Source organism: Chrysochloris asiatica, unplaced genomic scaffold (assembly GCF_000296735.1).
Source record: "Chrysochloris asiatica unplaced genomic scaffold, ChrAsi1.0 scaffold00068, whole genome shotgun sequence".
In the NCBI taxonomy this organism is placed as follows: Eukaryota; Metazoa; Chordata; class Mammalia; order Afrosoricida; family Chrysochloridae; genus Chrysochloris; species Chrysochloris asiatica.
In genome coordinates, this window is record NW_006408586.1 from 2,391,715 (window position 1) to 2,398,741 (window position 7,027).

Consider the following 7,027-nt stretch of genomic DNA (forward strand, 5'->3'; position numbering starts at 1 on the left):
TATATATATATATATGCCATTTCAATAGTTTATGTCTTTAATTAATAATAGCAATTGCAAAGTTCTTGTTTGGAATAATAGCAATTGCAAAGTTCTTGTTTGGAAAAGTGGAAATGAACAACGGAGGCTCCTCAGTGGAGGCACATAAAAAGAGAAGATGTTTTGCCTGGAAAATTCCAGAGCTTTAGATCTAATATAAAGTTATCTGAAATTGTTTCCAGTGCCCACTGGTGGAGACATCTGACTGTGGTGGGCAGAAACAGAGATTTCTGAATCAATCTGAGTGTTCTGGCAGCCCTGCAGCCTGGGCATTGATCAGAGAACAGGGCCACAGTCAGGCTGAACCAATGCAAAAAGAGGAGTGATGGCTTTTTCTTTTTACTTTTCTTTTCTCCTCTCCCCTGTCACACCCTCTCTGCCTAGCCCAGGCATCTTCAGGTGGGTGGGAGTGCACCACCAAAAGGGTTGAGCATTGTGCTCACAGGGTACAATTTTCCCACAGCACAGAGAGGACATCCCTGAAAATCCCAGCAGTTCCAGCTAATCCTTTGGCAGCTCCGTATGACATCTGACTCTGGGATTTGACCCTAAAGTTGACTCTCCAACTTGGGTGGGAGCCTTTTTCCTGCATTACCTAATAAGAGACAACAGGTCTGGCCATACAGTCAAATTGTATTTTCACCCTATAAAACCCCAACATAAAAAGCAAGAGCAAACACTAATTATTATATACAACGACACAATCATTTTGAGAATTACACTGTGGAGACACAGATACCTAACTGATATTCTTAGATAAAAATTGTGAACAATATTTCTTCCATTCATTTCTCAGTATCTATCTGCACACCTCCACAGTAGTAACTAGAGGTTGGGCCTGAGTGAGTGTACACCCCCACACATCACTAAAGGTTTCTACTGTGCACACACACTGACCTGCACAGAAAAGGCTACTGGACAGTCTGCTATAGTTTGGTTTCTGGTTTTGTATGCTGGTTTTTGTCTTTGCTTTTATTTAGTATCTATTTTTGGTTCTTTTGTTCTCACTTTTTTCCTGAGGGTGGGAGCTTTCACTCCCTATTTTACCCAAGTAGAGACAGCAATCCTGGCCATATAGCTAAGATACAAGCATACCCCATAATATCACACCATCCGGAGAGAAGCCAACACCAGCTACTACGCATTACATAGATAGCTAACACTTGCAAAGATTCCTAGAAGTTCAGTAAAAAGAGATGTGAAAAGGGAAGCTTATCTCCAGATCACACCCACCAGGAGACATTCAGTAAGCTTAACGCTACTGCAACATACATTCATTTAATTATTGTAAACACATCGAACTATTGGAAACGTCCAAGAAAAAAAACAACAAAAGATCTCAGCACATGTCCAAAACCATAAAGAGTAACTGAGACAAATGAGCTGGAGGCAGACATAGATTTACCATTAGAAGAAGAGCATACTTTGGATCTGCCTGAGAAGGAATTCAGAATGATGTGAAGACAAATCCAAATACTTCACAGAGGGGTGGGGTAAAATAAAGAAAAAGTCAGGAAAGTGCTACAGGAGCAATCAAATAAGATAGATCTGTTGTTGTTGTTGTTATGTGCCGTGGAGTCGGAACCGACTCATAGCGACCCTGTACAGGGTTTCCGAGGGTGTAAATCCTTACGGGAGTAGAAAGCCTCATCTTTCTCCCGCGGAGCAGCTGGTAGTTTCGAACTGCTGACCTTGCGGTTCACAGCCCGAGTAGATCTAGCAATGGAAAAATTCAAAATCAGCAAAAAGAGGTCCAGATGATTAATAATAAAATATAAGAAGTGGATAATACACTGAAAGGGCAAAGGAGTACAATTGAAGAAATGGAAGCCAGAACCAGCGAGCTGGAAGACAAATCTCTCAATACTGCTAAGATAGAAGAACAAACAACCAAAAAAATTTCTTCCAAAACATGAAGAATCATAGAAGTCCATGGAAAAGATAGTTGAGGAGCTGCTGGAAGAAAGTTTATCTAACATCTTGAAGGATAAGAAGATAAGCATTCAAGAATCTGAATAAACCCCATGAAGGATAGACCACAAAAGAAAATCACCAAACATATCATAATCAAGCTCTCCAAAATCAAAGACAATTATATACAAGGACACAAAGACAAGGAGAGAATCCTAAAAGCAGCCAAAGAAAAGAGAAGTATTACCTACAAAGAGCAAGCAAATTAGATTAATCTCTGACGTCTCCACAGAAACCATGCAAGCAAGAAGGCAATGGGGAGACATATATAATATCCTAAAAGAAAACAAAAATGCCAACCAAGAATTGTCTACCCAGCAAAGCTTCAATCAAATACTGTGGTGCAATCAAAACAGTCCAGTATAAACAGAAGCAAAGAGACTTTGAAAAAGCTAACTCAGTGCTTCAAAACATCTTAAAGGGAATTCTTTGGATGGAAAACCAACAAGAACAGACAACAACCAGAGATTGACAGATGTGGCACAACCACCCAGAATTTAGTCGACATATAGCAGAGTCCAGAACAGAACAAAATTAAAACATCAAATTCAGAGACCTGGAAGCTCAATCAAAGATCAAAATAATAACAATGACAAAGAAGGGAAAAATGAAGGGACAGAGATCCAGGTGGTGAGGAAATCTGATACATTTCAGTATACAATAGACTATTTTAAAAGGAGGGAAAAGTTAATAGATTATAGGGTAACCTTAGAGAAAGTTAATACTTCACAACAAAACATGAAAATAAAGATCCAAGTAGAATATGGGAACATTAAAACTAAGAAGAAACTGACAAGAAATAGTACAAAAACCATGAATTCAGAACAAAGGAATGAGCAACATCACAAAAACTCTAACATAATGAGACAAATTAATTCAAACCTATTGATAATTACACTGAATGTCAATGGATTAAATGCACCAGTAAAAAGACAGAAAGTGGCAGAATGGATAAGAAAACAAGACCCTTCTATATGCCGCCTGCAAAAGAAAAACCTTACACATAAAGACAAAAACAGACTAAAAGTTAAAGGATGGAAAAAATATATATACTAAGCTAATTGATAATTTTGGACATATTGTCAGGAGGGAATAGTTGCTGGAGAAGGATATCATGATTGATAAGATGGAGGGTAATAAAAAAAGAGGAAGACCCCCAAAGAGATGGATTGGCCAGGTGGAAGCATCGATGGACTCAAGTGCGGCAACAGTAGTGAGGTTGGCCCAGGATTGGACATTGTTTCGTTCTGCTGTGCATAAGGTCGCTATGAGTCAGTGTTGACTTGATGGCACTTAACAACAACAACAAGCTAATTGCAATAAAATCAAGCAGCAGTGGCAATACGAATCTCTGTTCAAATAAAATTTAAGGCAAAAACCAGCATGAGATGAAGAAGGCTACTATCTCATGATTGAAGGGTCAATTAAGCAAGATGACATAACCATAATAAATATCTATACTCCCAATGAAAGAGCACCAAGATATATAAAGCAAAACCTACTAGAATTGAAGAAAGAAATAGAAAAATCTACAATTACAATGGGTGATTTTTATATGACGCTTTCCAAAAGGGATAGAACAACCAGAAAGAAACTCGACAAAGTTACACAGGAACAAAACAGCACAATTAACCAACTTGACCTCATAGATGTGTACAGAGCATTCAACCCATCAACTACACAATATACATTCTTTTCCAGTACACATGGAACATTCTCCAGAATTGACCATGTGTTAGGACACAAAGCAAGCCTCCATAAATTTACCAACATCAAAATACTATAGAGCATCTTTTCAGATCACAATGCTATAAAACTAGAAATCAACAATAGGAAGACCAAGGAAATAAGTTGAATACATGGAAACTGAAAAAAACCCTGCTGGAAAGTGACTGGATAATAGAAGAAATCAAACATGAACTCACAAAGTTCCTAGAAACCAACAAGAACAAAAACACAACATACCAAAAAGCAGTGCTGAGAGGGCAATTGATTGCAATAAAAGCACACATTCAAAAAGAAGAAATAAAATCAACACATTAGCACATTTCCAACAACTGGAAACAAACCAGCCAAGTAACCTACAGTCACCAAAAGAAAATAAATAATAAAGATTAGAGCAGAAATAAATGCAGTAGAAAATAGTAAAGCTATAGAAAGGACAATAAGCTGTTTCTTTGAAAGGATTAATAAAATTGACAAACCATTGGCAAACATAACAAAAGAAAACAAGGAGAAGACACACAACAAATGCATTAGAAACCACATAGGCAATATAAAAATGCACACAAAGGAAATCAAAAGTATAATAGCAATAGTATGAAGAGTTGCACTGCAATAAATTTGAAAACTTAGAAGAGATGTATACATTTTTAGAAAAACACAAGCTATCTAAACCTACACAAAGTGAAGAAGAAAACTTGGACAGACCCATAATAAAAGAAGAAATTGATCAGAATCATAAAAATAAACCTACCAAATAAAAGAAGTCCAGGTCCAGATGGCTTCATTTGTGAGTTTTAACAACAATCAGGGAAGAGCTGTCACCAATTCTATTCAGATTACTCCAGAATATATAAATGGATAGAAAACTTCCTAATCTATTATATGAAGCAAGCATAACCCTGATACCAAAACTAGGGAAGGACATCACTAAGAAAGAAAATTATAGACCAATATCCCTCATGAACAAAAAAAATGCATAATTCTCAACAAAATCCTAACCAACAGCACATCAAAAAAATAATACATCACAACCAAGTGGTATTCATACCAGGGATACAAGGATGGTTTAACATTAGAAAAACAATCAATTTAATCCACCAGATAAATAAGAAAAAGGGAAAGAACCACATGATCATATTGATTGATGCAGAAAAGGCATCTGACAAAACCCAACATCCATTTCTGATAAAAATACTCAGCAGAGTAGGAATTCAATGGAAATCCCTCAACATAATTAAGAGTATATATACAAAACAGCAGCCAACATTACTCTCAATGGAGAGAAACTGAAAACCTTCCCTTAGAGAACAGGAAAAAGACAAGAGTGCCCTGTCATCATTCCTATTCAATATTGCACTGGAAGTCTTAGCCATATCTATAAGACAAGATAGGTAAATTAAAGGTATCCAAATTGTCAAAAAGAAAAGTAAAACTCTCTATTTGCAGATGATATGATCCTATACATAGAAAAGCCCAAAGACTCAGTAAAAAAGCTACTAAACATCATTGGAAGATTCAGCAAAGTGGCAGGATATAAGATCAACATATAAAAATCAGTTGGATTCCTCTATAGTAACAATGACAATGCTGAAAAGGACATTAGGAAAGCAATATCATTTACAATATCCCCCCAAAGGATGAAATTTCTAGGAATAAATGTAACCAGAGAAAAGGACCTATACAAAGAAAACTGCTAAACACTACTACAAGAAACCAAAAGAGACTTACAAAAATGGAAGAATATACCATGCTTCTGGATAGGAAGACTTAACATTGTGAAAATGTCAATACTGCCCAAAGCAATTTACACATATAATGCAATCCCAATCCAGATTCCAACGACATTCTTCAAAGACATGGAAAAAACAATTACAAAGTTTATATGGAAAGGAACGAGGCCTAGGATAAGCAAAACACTGCTCAAGAAGAAGAGTAAAGTTGGAAGCCTCTCACTTCCTGATTTCAAAATTTACTATAAGGCTATAGTGGTCAAAAGAGCTTGGTACTTGTATAATGAAAGACACATAGATAAATGGAACAGAATCGAGAATCCAGAGGTTAACCCATTCACATAGAGCCAACTGATTTTTGACAAAGGACCTAAGTATATTGCATGGGGAAGAGATATTCTCTTCAATAGATGGTGCTGAAGAATTGGAAAGCAATATGCAACAGATTGAAACAAGACTTTTACCTCACGCCATATATAAAAACCAACTCAGCATGGATTAAAGAAATAAATGTGAATCCCAGAATTAAAAAGGCCATCAATGAAAAAATAGGAACAAATATGAGGGCTTTAATACAGGACACACACAGGCTACCAAAAATTATGAAAATTGCATAAACAAAAGAAGAGAAAATAGATTATTGGGACCTACTAAAAATTAAAAACCTATGTGCATGAAAAGACTTCACAAAAAGAGTAAAAAGGGAGTCCACAGAATGGGAAAAAATCTTTTGCAATGACATTATCAGACAAGGGACTAATATCTAAAATATATAGGAAACTACAATACTTCTACAAGAAAAAGACAACCCAGTTGTCTTTTTCTTGTAGAAGTATTGTAGGACATGAATAGACACTTCACCAAGGAAGAAATTCAGTCAGGCAACAAATATATGAAAAAATGTTCATGATCACTAGCCATTAGAGAGATGCAAATCAAAACAACAATGAGATATTATCTCACACCAGCAATAACAGTGAAGTTCAAAAAAGTAGAGGACAATAAATGCTGGCAAGGATGTAGAGACTCAGAATTTCCTACATTGCTGATGGGAGTGAAAAATGGTCCAATCACTCTGGAAAACAGTATGGCACTTCCTCAGAAAATTTCAAATAGAAATACTTTATGATCCAGCAATACCTCTACTTAATATTTATCCACAAGAAATAAGAGCCATAACATGAGTAGCTATATGCACACCAATGTTCATAGCAGCACTATTTACAACAGCAAAATTATGGAGACATTGTAAGTTCCCATCAATGGAAGAATGGATAAACAAACTTTGGTACATACACACAATGGAATATTATGTTACCTTGAATAATAACAAGGAAATGACAAGCCACCACATAACATGGATGAACCTTGAGGACATTATGCTGAGTTAAATTAGTCAATCACAAAAGGAGAAATTCTGCATAGGACCATTAATGTAAAAGCATAAGATAAAGGTAACACACTAAAAGGAAAAAAAAAAAAAAAAAGTTGTTGTTACCAGGGTGTAGGGCATGGGGCAAGAGGAGGGAGGGAAAGGTAGAGCATAGGGTAGGGAATAGACA